General features: G+C 43.3%; 1 protein-coding gene across 1 annotated transcript in view; it reads left to right on the top strand.

Annotated features, from left to right (window-relative positions):
* The first annotated feature begins 5,844 nt into the window (after positions 1–5,844).
* SYK (spleen associated tyrosine kinase) overlaps positions 5,845–14,861 on the top strand; it is a 99,345-nt gene continuing 90,328 nt past the window's right edge. The window contains exon 1 of the mRNA XM_052644924.1: positions 5,845–5,939. The gene's annotated coding sequence lies outside the window, so the exon portion shown is untranslated. The remainder of the gene's footprint in view (positions 5,940–14,861) is intronic.

The raw sequence follows: 14,861 nt of genomic DNA, 5'->3' as shown, positions 1-14,861 counted from the left end.
AGGACCCTTTGGGTACAGGGCTTTGTTAGGAAGGCTTCCAGGACTCAGCATATAATCATAGCTAAGATTTATTTCAACAGCAAAGGGAAATGACACATGAAGTTGAAAGAAAGATTGGAAGAAATGTATTGACTTCTAGGAAGATTTTTCTTTTTCCTAGGTGTTTGTGTGATAGTTTTATTTTTTAAATTTTATCTATTTATTTTTGGCTGCACTGGGTCTTTGTTGCTACGTGCAAGCTTTCTCCAGTTGCTACAAGCTGAGGCTGCTCTCTAGTTGAGGTCCACTGGCTTCTCACATCAGCACCTGCTCTAGCTCACACAGGCTGTGTAGTTGTGGTGCATGGGTTTAGTTGTCCTTCCTCCCCCTCCCCAGGTGAAATCTTCTCAGACTAAGGATCAAACTCATGTCCCCTGCACTGGCAGATGGATTCTTAACCACTGGAAAACTAGGGATGTTGATAATTTTAACATTTTTTTAAAAAAATCATTAAAAGCAGGCTAGTTAACTTTAAGATGACTCAGAGGTGGGAAGGACTGTAGCAGTGCTAAAAGGTGGCTTAGAGATGGATGGAAAACCTCATCTTATCTCCCATAAGCACTACCTAAGGAAACATTGTAATCTTAGTAAAAGCAAGACAGATTCTGTAGCCTCTGTTTAGACAACAATGGCTATTTCCTTGGCTATTTGCAGTAAAATTAAGTCTTGTGGTTAACAAATAAAGTGAAGTGAAAGTCGCTCAGTCGTTTCTGACTCTTTGTGACCCCTTGGACTGTAAGTCCACGGAATTCTTCAGGCCAGAGTACTGGAGTGGGGAGCCTTTCCCTTCTCCAGGGGATCTTCCCAACCCAGGGATTGAACCCAGGTCTCCTGCATTGCAGGCGGATTCTTTACCAGCTGAGTCACAAGGGAAGCCCTAACAAATAAAACCATAATAGAAATCCTTCACTTGAGTTAAAAATTTAGTGGTAAAAATAAATGGAAGAGAGTGTTCCAGTGGAAAAGTCTGAGGGGTCCCACTGGAGTCTAAGGGCTTCCTATTAACGTTTTTTTCTCCATGGCAACTTTAATCTAACACCCTATATATTTTATTTTATTGATTATATTTTGGTTAAGCTTTTTAAAACAGGCAATGCTAGCCAGAGTTACCAGTACAGCCACAGTCTGGAAGCTGTTTTATGGGAAGATTCTAAAGAGGGCTAACAGGGGGAAAAAAGGGGGGGGGGGGGGGAGAGAACCAGGTAGGAGTTTTTAAACCATTTTAAAGACTACAGAGAAAGATGAAACTTTATTTAATTAAACGTCAGAACTGCTTGTGGGTAAGAGGGAAGCAAGTTTAACTCACTGTCAAGAACCTTGTAATAATTAAAGCCATCAGACAACTGACCAGCTGGACAGGCTGGGCTCACCCAAAGGTGAGCTGTAAAATCTGATGTTCGCTTATGTCAGGAGACCACCTGGGAGGACGACGACATGGGCCTTCCAGATCACCAGTCAGCATGAGCGTCTTGGGTTAGTGATTAGGAATAGACCACACTGTGAGCAAGATTCTCTTCCCAAACAATTGCACCTCAAATGGGCGTGACCCTGAGTGCCAGTTGGTCCTTGGAAGAATCACGCAGCAGGCAGGACAGGTGGCCAGAGGGTCCAGTTGTTGGCCATGCCCCATTTTTGCATATGAAGCCCCCTGTCTGGGCTTTCTGCGCCCGGGGAGTTGGGACCGAGCGCCTACCTGGCTCCCTTCCCTGCTCCCCTCTGGCCTCCTGCCTCTCAGGCCCACCCCGAGAGCCGGGTTCCGGTGCGCTCTGGCTGCCGATCCCCTGCGCTGGGCGCTGGGGGCGCACCGGGCACACGGGGCTCACGGGCGGCAGGGCGGGCCTGGGGCAGCGGGGCGCGGCAGCTGGGAGGAAGTTCAGGGCCTGCCAGGGCGCGTTAAGGAAGTTGCCCAAAATAAGGAAGCGTCGTGCACTAGGCGACTGAGGTGACTCCGGCGATTGGAGAAGCGAGGAGGAGCGGGTGGCCTGGCGCAGTGCCCGAGCTGCCCCCGCGATCTCGCCCGTCGAGTTCTCGCAGCCCCGCGCCCCGCCCTCGCCTCACCTGGCACAGGTAGGTGTGGCCGCGCGATCCCTCCGCTTTGGCTGCCGGGCTTGGGAAGGCGGCATGGGAGGGGAGAAGGCGCCGAGAGACGGAAAGATGCGGCCCTTCCTCCTTGGCCCGCACAAGACCTGTGCGCCCAGGCACACCCGGGCAGGTACGCTCAGGGCCTTCCTGCTTTGAAAATCGGAGGGAACGTTTGATAAAATATTTCGATTGAGAATTAGTCGATTGTGCCAGCTTTTCTCTTAAACTTAGTTAGTGTCTCTTGGGCTCCGGTTTCTGTACGGGAAGCCAGGGGCTGGGCCTGGGGGTCTGGGGGCTGTGCAATGGGGCCCCCAAACTCCAGGTGCTGCCGCGTGCGCAGCAAGTGCGGAAGCTGCTGCGTCCTGGGAGACTAGCTGGAATCCGCAGGCACAAGAAACTCGGTGTCGGGTATCGGAAAGAACATATTTTCGTTTGGCCATTTACAGAAGTCACTGGAAAATTCCACTGAATTTATGGAAGTGATTCCATGTAGAGATGTTCATACGCGTGCAAAGGTTTTATTTATACTTTTACTACAGAAAGAGCAGTTGCCTAAAATCATGACAGTTTCTGAACAGTAGCACAATTGCCTTTTTTTTTCCCCCCCTTCATATTCTCATGGTAAAATAGCTTAATTAGCCAGTGAATTACTTGAAGAGCAGGAAAGTTTGGTGTAGTTAAATGCGATAATTTTGAGTTAAAGATTTTTTTTGCACTATGGCAGTATGGCTTTAAAGGGCTTCCCTTGTGGCTCAGCGGTAAAGAATCTGCCTGCAATGCAGGAGTCGCAGATTGGATCCCTGTATCAGGAAGATCCCCTGGAGTAGCAAATGGGGTCTTCAGTATTCTTGCCCGAAGACTCCCCATGGACAGAGGAGCCTGACGGGCTACATCTTATGGGGTCGCAAAGAGTCAGACAGGACTGAAGCGACTTCACACATGCATGCACGGCTTCAAAACTTTAAACCTAACCTACATAATGATACAAAGGCGATTCATGTTTTGGTTTGTTTGAATATCAAGAACTAAAAAGACAACCACTGGAGAAGTTAGAGTTTGAATCTTTGGCCGTTTGCGGTTCAGTCGCTTGGCAAAGAGACTCTCCTTCATGGTGCAGTATATTCACGGGAACCAACCCAAGACACTCCTGTTGACTGGTGACCAGCCAGCCCTTGCCATCTTGCCAGGTGGCTTTTGGAAACCAGATTGCAGATTATTTTAATGAGTTTGCCTGACTCCATTAAAGATTCCCATTGACCCAAATAAAACTGTTGGCTGGAGTTGTTCTTTTTCTTAAACCCTAGAGGTAGTTCCGCTGCTGGTAAGTCACTTCATTTGTGTCTGACTCTGTGTGACCCCATAGACGTCAGCCCACCAGGCTCCCCCGTCCCTGGAATTCTCCAGGCAAGAACGCTGGAGTGGGTTGCCATTTCCTTAGAGGTAGTTCAGTATGTAGTTAAAAGACTTGGAGATATCTCACATCTGAATCTTTGTGTTAAAAAAAAAGAGGGGGGGGGGGAGATGATGGAGAATTCCTGAAAGAAATGGAATTGATTCTAACATCTGTTTTCTTTGTTGTAGTAAGAACAAATTCATTGCTGTGACTCAGGCAATATTTTCATTAGATGCAACTAAATTCGTTGATGTGCACACCTCTCTCCTATCCCCAGATAGGTTTATCTTTGACCTAAAATGTTTAAATACATGTAAAGTATTAGATGTTTCAAGTGAAAAATCTTGTCTACTAAAATTATTTTATCAAATTGTTTTGTTTTATCTACACTGAACTTTTGCTTTGATCTGTTTAGAGAAATGTTGCAGTAAGATAGAAACTTCATATTTCTTTATTTTACTTTTATATAAATAAAAAATTTATTCTTTGTATTTAGAGTGCTTCAATATGTAGGATTTTAGGAATCATCTCAATAACTATCATGTTCTTAATGTTTTAATCCAGGAATAAAAATGAGGTATTTATTTTAGCTCTTTACCTTTCCTGAGGCTAAAATTGTCAGAAAGCTCATTTTATCGCTAGATTTGCATTTCAGAAACCATTCACCTTAGCCTTCTTTAGGTTCGTATTTCTTGTTCTAATTGCAGGTCTGATTTCTCTGTTTTTAAATTAAAGACTTCTTAACAGAATGTAACTTATGCAGCACATAGCATATCCAAAATCATTATCCAAAACCCTGTGCCAAAATAATGTTTTGGAATTCAATATTTCTCAGAATTTAGAATTCAAATTTAGAATATGAGTTTCAGCCTTGAGAAATCCATTTCTCAGAATTTAGTAAGGTGTGCATGCAAACTGACGCCATATATTGCACACCACTCCAACACAGCCTGGGCAGCCTCCTGTAATCCCACGTGTTAATATTTCTGCACCAATAGTGTGAAAAGTCTCACTAAGTGGAATAAAGAGAGGCTACAAATAACTGTGTGCCAGTTCAGGGCAAGTGTTGTCACTTATGAGGTTCCCTACAAAACTCACCAAAAACCTTGTTTTTCAGAGCTTTGTGGAATTAGGGCTAAGGAACTGAGTCTGTGTTAGACTTCATGGAGCTACTGTTAGGTTTTGAAAGCAACTTGCATTTCCGTTGCCCAACAAGTCGCACTTTCCAGTAATTAGACAAATAGTTCCCCTGCCTTTACAGAAAGTTTGAAATAGCAAGACTTCCCTGAATTCTCAATGATAATCAAAAGACAGGCCCTCCGAGTGAGAATAGGATGTTTCATCCTTACTTATAGACTTTTCAACAGCAAAGTTTCTGCCACTCTGATTCTAAAAAAAGAATGCAGTAGCTACTTAAAGAAGAGGTATTATCACCCTTCACAACTACAGCCTGTCCTTGGAAGAAATACTGCTTCCTGATCACTTTGTTCTATCTGTCTCCATTATCTGTGCCTAAGGAATGGCCCAGTATTTTGTACAATCTAAGCTCCTGTTTCTTTCTCAGCTTTCCACCATATAGTTTTTTTCTGATTCCCTAAGTCACCCCCTGCCCCGCCCCACAATTTCTTCCACTTCTGGACTATTTAGCAGCAAATGAATGGAGAGAAAATTAGGAACTTAGACCAGTGAGTGAAATTTAAATATATATATATATATATATATACGCTGAACATTGCTTTTCGTTTAAAGCAACTGAAATCAAAAAGCAGAGTCTTAAAGAGAGACTGGAATTAAATTGCTTGACTTAATTATGTCTCACCATCTTACCTTCTACTTTGTAACTGAACAGGTTGGGTTTGCTTTTTTCATTCAGAAAAAAAAGAGATTTTTTTTTTTCCTTTCTCTTTAAAAGTTTGTGAAAAAGAGAGGAATTGTGGGAAGATTTTAAAAACTCAGCTGATTGGATTTTAAAGGGAAAGCTTTATTCATTCACTGTGGCTTTGCATCAGCAGGAATATTTTCTATTAGCTTAGAATTTTTTCTGGCAAAATGTTAGCTTGTATCAACTTAGTTTTTTTTTTTTAAGAATTAATTATGTAAGTTTTACCCTATGAATCCTGAAAGGTGGTTAAATTGAAATCTTAAATATAGTCAAATGTAGCCACTGCCAAAGACACCGATAGAAGGAAGAATATTTAGTTTCTATTACAGTAGGTTTAACAAATCAAAATGGAGAAGGAAATGACAACCCACTCCAGTATTCTTGCCTGGAAGGTCGCAAAGAGTCGGACACGACTGAGCAACTTCACTTCACTTCTCAGTAGGTTTAACAAATCAAAAAGGACTCTCTCTTGATTCTTTTGTTTCTGGAAAATTATGTATCTATTTTTGGTGGCTGCCAAAGGCTGAAGATAGGAAGAGAAAGGTGAGGATGATGTAACACCTCAATTACCAAGGGTAATGTACTGAAAACTTATGATGGACAGTTTCTGGTAAGTAGCATCCTCTGTCCTGAGGGTACCTGGCTCTGATACTGGAATCCTAGCTCCTGTTGCTGGAGAAGGCAGTACCTCTCAGTGCTGTGCTGGAGCCCTGGAGGGGAGCACAGATTTGAGAGGACATTGGGCTTCCAGATTGGCACACTGTGTGTGAGATATTTGATCTGAGCAGAGGCTGGGCAGACAGCAGGACTGACAAGGAGAGTGTAGGGCTGATGTCACGTAAGTGAGGCTTAGGCCTGGATACAGTCAGTGGGGCAGTGTTAAAGGATAGAAGGGGGCTGAGCACCAAATTGTAGAAAAAGTCACAATTTAAACGTTGGTTTCTTTAGTTATACTCAGTGAGGCTACAAAGAGCATTTGAATGTGCAACAATTAACCTTGTACTTTCCCACTCCATCTTCTGTCTTAAATGCTAAATCTTCATGCTGTTCTGGTCAGTCTGACAATTTATTAAATCTGTCCATTTCTGTTCAGTTATCATGGAAACGTTTTGGTGCAACCAGAGTTAATCTTTTTATTTAATTTCAATTTATAACAATACCTTCCCATCCTCTAGCACTGTTCCCCAAAAGCAATTTTTTAATATTTTTAGCTATTTCTTCTAGAATTTTCCTTCTTATTTCCTGATGCCATGTTCACTTGCTTTTTATATATATATATCAGTTTAGACAATGCTGACTTCCTATTCTGAGAAGTAAGCACATGGCAGTCCTAGGATAATTATTATTATCCAAGATAATCTTTCTGTGTGCTTCCCCGATTGATGGCTCAAGGGGTAAAGAATCCGCCTGCAATGCAGGAGACACAGGAGACATGGGTTCAATCCCTGGGTCGGGAAGATCCCCTGGAGGGGGAAATGGCAACCCACTCCAGTATTCTTGCCTGGAAAATTCCATAAATAGAGGAGCCTGGCAGGCTACAGTCCAAGGGGTCACAAAGACTCAGATCCTGCTGAACACAGGATGAATGGATGGCTGGAACCTTAACCTAGGGTTAAGATGCTACTTGGTATTTACCTTGTGATTTTGTTTACTAATAGAGCATGTTGTATAGTACAGTTCCATTTTCTTTCTTGTACCTCAAACTGTTTTTCATGGGGTAAATTCTTGTTTCATTTTTGTGTTTTCTCAGTTGGTCCTGTGCCTGTAGTGGTTCGCTCCCCGATTCTCTGACACGAAGCTAAACCGCACCACCCCCCCCAACCCCGGCAATTCGGACTCAATTTCCTACTGAGTCAAATATATCAAGCACTCTATGAGTTCCATTTCTTTCTTTTTCTGGAAACCCCTGCCTCTTTGCATCAGTCTAACAGTTTCTTTTCAGTCTTGCTACACACCTATTAATAACTGAAGCATATTTGGGGGTGTTGGTTAGCTAAATATATTTTCTGCAAGTTGCTGTCCTGTACGCATTTTGGAGTCTGAACATAACTCTTATCAACATTTGTGTACTTTTAAAATCCATTGTAAATCCATTGTCATAATTGTTGAAAACATTTCCCCCAAACTTTTGATTTCTATGGTTATTTGCTTATTTGTATAATTTATTACTTTTTGTAGTTTTTGGAACTTTTATACTTTCTCAGGTCGGGGTGTATTCTGAATCATGCATAGTGAAAGATTATTCTTAGCTCCAATTTAGCAGTTAGCATCTCTATTTTAAATCAATCTCAGTGTCACCTCTGTATTTGCTCTGACCCTGATGTTTTATTATTTGATTAATGGGAATATGTACTTTCTGGGGATGGGGGCTCCACAAATTTTAAAAATCAGATGACTGGCCTCAATTCTCTTGATTTCTGAAGCAGGTGCTATGCAATTTTAAATGGTATTTCCTAGGAAGCTTTGCTTGTTTAACCTTTCCTTGTTTCCTTATTCTTAGGCAGAATAAAGTTGAGTAAGCAGGATCATTGTCCTGGGCTTGCTCATGGCGGTTGTGCAGGTGGTGTGCATGGTGAGGGCGCATGTCGCTGAACTCTCACACCCCTGTGATCATGGGATACACTGGTTCTTGGAGCATCTTGTATAGTGGGTCTCCCCAGGTCTACTTTGGGAAAAAGCGGGTAACCTGCTGCCCCTTTACAAAATCCTCAGGCTTTGCTTAGACGGAGGCAGAATGCTAGGTTTATTTTCATCTCAAACACTAAGAGTATTTGAATCACTTGATTGCCCTAATGCTTCAGTCACTGAATATTTTTTATCAACAGGGGTTGAGAGTAGGGGTCTGAAGTCTCACTGGGTTCAAATCCCACTGTTTTCAAGCTACTCCTTCAGTCTTTGTAGATGGAAGGATTATAGGGGATTTCCGTGTGGTGCATGGTGGAGACAACATATGTAGTAATCGTACCTGGCCTGTGGTTAGAACTGGCATAACGGTCACAGTCTTTCCCAGGTGGGTAGCTCTGGGAGTCTGCCCTGTAGTCTTGGCTGGAGACTAATAATAGCAGTCCCAAATGAGCAGTCACAGATGAGTAAGTACTGGCTCTGAAGTTTTTTTTCTCTGACCTCCAAGATGGGGGAACTGTCTCTCATTTTCTTTTTGAAAAGTGTTGACTTGCATAACTGATGTCTGAGTACATACCGATTGGTGAAGAATTCAGATATGACAGGTAACACTGGAACCCTCATTGACCTCCACCCTTAGCCCCAGCCCACCCCAGCTGAGGGAGGGCAGCTTGATGTATAGTGTTCTAATCTCTCATTCTGTGCATTCATGTGTGTATATATATGTGTGTATTTTTAGAAGATATAGTGTGTGTCTTCTTAATACCAGTGTCATCCTGCAACTAACTTTTTTAATCAACAAGTTTGGGGGAGCCCTTCCTATCAGTGATCCTTGTGTTTTATTCCAGAGCAGAAAATATGATTACTTATTGATAGACATTTAGGATTTTTCTCTAATTTTTGATATTATATACAAAGCTGCAGGGAATGCACTTTTTCTTTCATTCGCTCCCTCTCTTTTACCCTTTTCATTGCATTTTATGGAACTGACAAGTTGATCATTTGCTCAAGAAAGATCTTCAGCCCTGTCCATCCTGTTTTTCAGTCCATCTATTGAGTCATTTGTATTTTAGCAAACAGGTGGGGAAGCAAGGAAGGAAGGTAGTTAATTCTTGATTTTTTAAGTGATACTTTAGGCTCTTCCGGATACTTGTTTTTGTGACTGCTTCCAGCGTGGACATTCTCTTCTTGCTTCATGAGCTCTATCTCCTTTGACACTTACTCATTTGTTTGCCCATTTGGTTCCTTACCTTTGTGGGGTTAGCTTTCTTGTTGTGCTAGGATGTGTGCTGGTCTTATTTCAGAGATGCCCTCGGAGTTAGTTTTTAAGGCTATGTATGTTGCATGGCCCTCTTTTTACCTGTCACCCATGATGTGGGTCTGGAGGAGGGAATGGCAATCCACTCCAGTATTCTTGCCTGGAGAATCCCAAAGACAGAGGAGCCTGGCAGGCTACAGTTCATGGGGAAGCGAAGAGTTGGACACGACTGAGCGATTAACGCACGCACACACACACACACACACACACACACACACACACGAGATGGGAGGAGCGTGAGATGTGAGCAGGACAGGATGAGCCAGTAACCACGGTGTGGGGTGCAGGCACTCTCTGTTCTTTGCAGATGTGGCCATACTCTGCCTCTCCAAATGCACGTCTTTCCTGCAGAGGGCCTTCTGCTGCTCTTAGGGGTGCCAGCAGCTGAGGAGTTGGAGAGGGTTTGGCTGCCTGCCTGCTTCCCACTCTGCTTCTCCCCCACCTCACCCACCCCATCCCACCCAGGCTTTGTCATTTCCAAGGCACCACGCCCTTGACTCTTTGCAGCCATCCCCAACTGCCTGCACTTAGGCTGTGGTTTCCTAAGTTTGAGCCCATCTTTCTTTGAGTCCTTCAAGAGTAGTGAGAGTTTCCATTCCGCTAACAATCTGCCTCCTTTGCTCCCAGCATGGTTATGGATTTATATTCTATATTATTGTTTTTGGTGCTGTTTCTTTTCTTTCTCTGCATTTTTAGCTGCTGTTAATACTTGAAGGGGAAGTCCAACACTTCCTTTTTTTTCAGCCACACCAATCAGCTGATGGTCATAGCTGTGAAGGAAGTGACAGGGAGGAGGAGGAAGGGGAGCTCCCTACAGCAGCCGTGAAAGGCAGACTTGGGGCTTCTTTCATCTTCCCTATTACCCTGGGAGCTGGGCTAGCCCTTCTACAGCTTAGGCAGGAATTGTTTCTAGAGAGAGGGCTGCATTGTTAAGACACTCCTGATCATTAGGCAATTGCTAGTCCTGAATCATGTTTCTTAGAAGTGTGTGTAAGGATGCCTGGGATGGTAGAGGCGGGGAGGGATCTTAGGCACCATCTAACTCAACCCCCTGAGAAGCAGTGAGTCCCAGAAAGATGATGTCACTTGGACTTGTCCAGAGGCTAAGCAATGCTGCTGCGAGTTGAAACCTACGACCCAGGTGTTTCTAATCCAGAATTAGACTCTGTATCCAGTTCTCTAATGAGGAGCCTAAAGGGACCTGCTGTCATGCCTGGTGCTAAGATTTAAAGTCCTATCAGTGGAGGCAGCCAGAGGGCAGAAGCCCAGTTTGACATGTTGATTTCACTCTTTTACCAGCAGTTTAGAAAATTTGTTATCTTCATAAGTTTGTGTTGAGAAATTAAGCAAATTCAGTAGGAATAGGGCCAAAAATTCCTGAATCCATGAGAGGTTAACATGGGAATGCCTGATGCTTTTGCACATGTTACTATCCAACTGAGACTGAGCTGACTTTCAATTCTACCACCCAGAGTGAACTTAAGTAATGTGAGAAGCTTTAAGTAAGGTTCAAAAGGATACTCCGAGCCTTTGTCTGCTCAGATATCAGGCTGATATCTCTGCCACTGTCCCCACACAGGATAGAATCACTGCTCTCTGCACATGTTATTGTTGAGAGGGTTGGGAGGGGGCATACATGGTGTCCTGAAGATTAGAATGAAGCAGGAGATAAAGGAAAATTTCAAGTGAAGTTCTGTTGCATGGTGGAAATATTTGTGATGCAGCTGGGATTTCAATGTTTTCAGTCAAAGGAAGGCAGGTTGACAACTCCAGGGGAAGCACGCCTTCTAGAAAGAAGGTAGAGAAGTCATGTATGTTTCCCCAAGAAGCCAATACCTGCAAAAATAAGTGCAAGATATTCCTTCTAGCTTATCCCTTTTCCACAGAAGACTCTGGAAACTATCAGCATTCATTAATAGAGGAACGGTGTATTCATTTTCTAGGGTCCCTGGAGCACAGTACCACAGACATTTATTGCATCACAGTCCTGAAGGCTGGAAGCCTGAGATTAAGGTGTGGGCAGAGTTGGTTTCTTCTGAGGCCTCTTTCCCTGGCTTATGGATGGCGTCTTCTCTCTGTATCTTTACGTCTTCTTCTCTCTGTTCATGTATCTGTAATTTCCTCTTTTTATAAGGACATCAGTCATAGGGAATTAGGTCACATGCTAATGACCTCATTTTAACTTACCTCTGTAAAGGCCTGATTTCCAACATCCCATTCTGAGGTACTGGGGGTCTGGGCTTCAACATATGTATTTGCGAAGGGAAGTGGTTCCTCCCACAGTTCAGTTCAATTCAGTCGCTCAGTCGTGTCCGACTCTGCAACCCCATGAATCGCAGCACGCCAGGCCTCCCTGTCCATCACCACAACAGGTAGTTAAGTGGAGCCTGCCACCTCCCCCACCCCCACCCCACCCCCACTCCCACTGTGGACTTGCTATGTAGCCACAGGAGCATGAAGGAGCTCTCTGTTATCACAATGGAGAGATTTCTTAAGCCAGCCGAAGTGAGCTCTGTGCACAGAAGGTTATGAAACAAGATGTCCATCACACACAAAACTCAGCAAGTTAAAATGCCCATGATACAATCTTCCTCCCACCTTAGACTGGCAATTTTATTTTATTTTTTTTTAATGAAACCTATGAGACCCAAAGGGAAAAAAAAAAAAGTAAGAATGGTGAAGAGAGACAAATTCTACAAGATCTTAAGGGAAAACTGCAAAGGAACGTGAGACAACAGACCCAAACTCCACATGGAATTTGGTGCAAAACAAGGGTGGCCTTTCCCATCAGTCAGGAAAGGGAGCATAGGTTATTAATCATTGGTCATGAGAAAGTTGACTGATGATTTGGGAAAAATAAAGCTTTGCTCTGTGTACAAAAATAAGTTCTGGATTGAACAAAAATATTGAATAAAATATAAAGTGCTAGAGGAAAAGAGTTGAGTTATAAAATAACTGGAGTGAAGACCTCTCTAAATATGGTAGAAACTATGAAACCATAATAGGAGAAGGTTGAGTATGATTTTCTAAAATTGCAAACAAGTCCTTATACAAAGGGAAAATATAAATAAGTGAGGGGGAAAAAACACAAAAGATACGTTTATTTTCAAGGTCTGTGGTAAAGGATTAGTAGCTCTCATATGCAGTGCTGTGGAAGACTGTGCAGTTGCTCAGGCATGTCCTACTCTTTTCAACCCTGTGAACTGTAGCCTGCCAGGCTCCTCTGTCCATGGGATTCTCCAGGCAAGAATACTGAAATGGGTTTCCATACCCTTCTCTAAGGGATCTTCCCAACCCAGAGATTGAACCATGGTCTCCCACATTGCGGGCAGATTCTTTACCATCTGAGTTACCAGGGAAGCCCTCATATGCAGTGAGTTCTTTCAAATCAATGAGAAAAATAAACACATTCCAATAGAAAGAGCAGTCAAGGACACAAACAAGCAGCCCAAAATGCAAATGAACCAAAAGCACAAGAATATGCTTTGCCTCTCTGGAAACTCACTTTGATTTAAGGGTTTACTGTATGGTGAGATGTGGGGAAAAGGGACGCTCCCACAGGTCAGTGCCTGCAAGGCGGTTGGGTAATGTCTGGAAATATAAAACACACATGTGTTTTGACTCAACAATTTCACTTTTAGGAACTTATTACACGCATAAATTTATAAAACTGGGGAAATATATATATATATACATACTGTAACTCATTGCAACATTTTATTTTGTAATAGGAAAGAAGGAAGGAAGAAAGAAATTTGTATCAGGCTTGATTAAATGAACTATGGTCTATCCATGCACTTAAATCATATGTGGTGTTTTTCTTAAATGTGGAATCTTACAAAGTAAAATATAAAGATGTTTAAGTTAAAAGCAAGATGTAGTATGTCACTATATTTTTGAAAACACATGCACATAACAATGTAGGCTACATTGGAATGTTATTTGCTATATAAAGATGCAGGTCTGCTTATACCTGTGTGTGTGTGTGTGTGTGTGTGTGTGTGTGTGTGTGTGTGTAAATATGTGGAGCGATTCTAAAGCAAAGGCAGCAAACTATGAGCAGCAGTTATCTAGTGAGGGCAGCAGGGGAATTGGTTTGGAGAAAAAAAAAGTGAAATGTGCATTTTTACTTTGCATACAGATGTTTCAGTGATTGTAATGAAATGATGAGGTTTGCTTCTGGGGCTGGAGGCTAAGTAGGAAGGGACCAGGAAAAGAATTAATTCGAAAACAAAGCATCAGTTATGGCTGTTGGGACCGTACTGTCTCCAAGGTGTTAGGTTTGGAGAGGTTGGCTAGTTTGCCCAGAGATGTACAGCCAAGGTTTGCAGCATGCCTGTACACAGCCATCATCTGAGCTTGTCTCACTCACTGATGCCCAGGCTGCCTCCAAAGTTTCTGATGTGGTTTGGCATGTGACCTGCCTTGGATATTTATTGCTAAGGTCTCCTCACTCCTCTTGCACCAAGTGCAGCAGCCAAGGTTGAGAACCACTGGTTTAGAATTAGTTTATGGGACTGTATAGCACACAAGCACAGCCGGACACAGTTCCACCAAATGTGATTTTAGTGGGAATAGTGGCAGCCATGTGTGCCTCTGATTGAAGAGACTCTGGGCATATGAGGTGGTACATCCTCACTTTGTGTGTGTGACAGAGGGGCGGGGGAAGGGAGAGAGAGATTGATTGAGAGAAGAGTGATTGAGATAGAGAAAACTCACATATTTTTATGCTTCAAGCACTCTACTCTTTGGAAACTTGCACTCATAACATCTGGAGGCCTGTGGAAGTTTTGGAAGCATGAGTGAGAATGTGAGTGTGTTCTTAGCACCCTGCTGTGAGACTTGTAAGAGGTGAGCGCACCTGAAATGATTGTCCAAGAAAGAATGCGTGCACTGGTCTGATTAGACAAACCATGCATACCATTTTTTTTTTTTAACCCAAGATAATGTGAATGATTAGTCCATCTTTCAGACTAGTTTTTAGCGTTACTCCAAGTCCACTGGCCTTATTTACTCTCAGACAGTGTGTCGTCTTCCTGTTTCGTGTGAGATGGTTTTTTTCTCATGAGGAGGATGTAAATGAACAGTCTTGCTTTGGGTGGAGAGCTGGGGCCTGGGTTTTCTGGTGACTGTGGTTGCTGGGCTTTGAAGGCTGCAGCAGATGTTGATGGAGGGGCCACTCTCTGTGTGGACCATTTGGGGACTTCCCTGGGGCTGGCTTCCCAGGTTCTGGGCTCCCTGGTACTGACTGTGTCCATCCAGGCATACACGTGGGAGCACTGAGCAGCACCCACATGGGAAGCCCCAGGGGCTCATCACGTGCACTCAGATTTATATTCTGTAATGAAACTTCTAGGACGATGACTGTGACCTATAAATGTCCAGCTCTGAAAGTCTCTCTGGGAGGCGGTGTGGGTGATGGGAGCAAACCAAGCCCATGGCTCTGATTCTGTTACCGACCAGGGTTTGTGGCCTCCTTAATCAATGGAAACTGGTCAGAGGCCAGACAAGAAATTCAAACGAAA

This window comes from Budorcas taxicolor, chromosome 8 (assembly GCF_023091745.1).
Source record: "Budorcas taxicolor isolate Tak-1 chromosome 8, Takin1.1, whole genome shotgun sequence".
NCBI classification, from domain to species: domain Eukaryota; kingdom Metazoa; phylum Chordata; class Mammalia; order Artiodactyla; family Bovidae; genus Budorcas; species Budorcas taxicolor.
The sequence above is the reverse complement of the archived record's forward strand: the minus strand, read 5'-3'. Positions and strand labels throughout refer to the sequence as shown.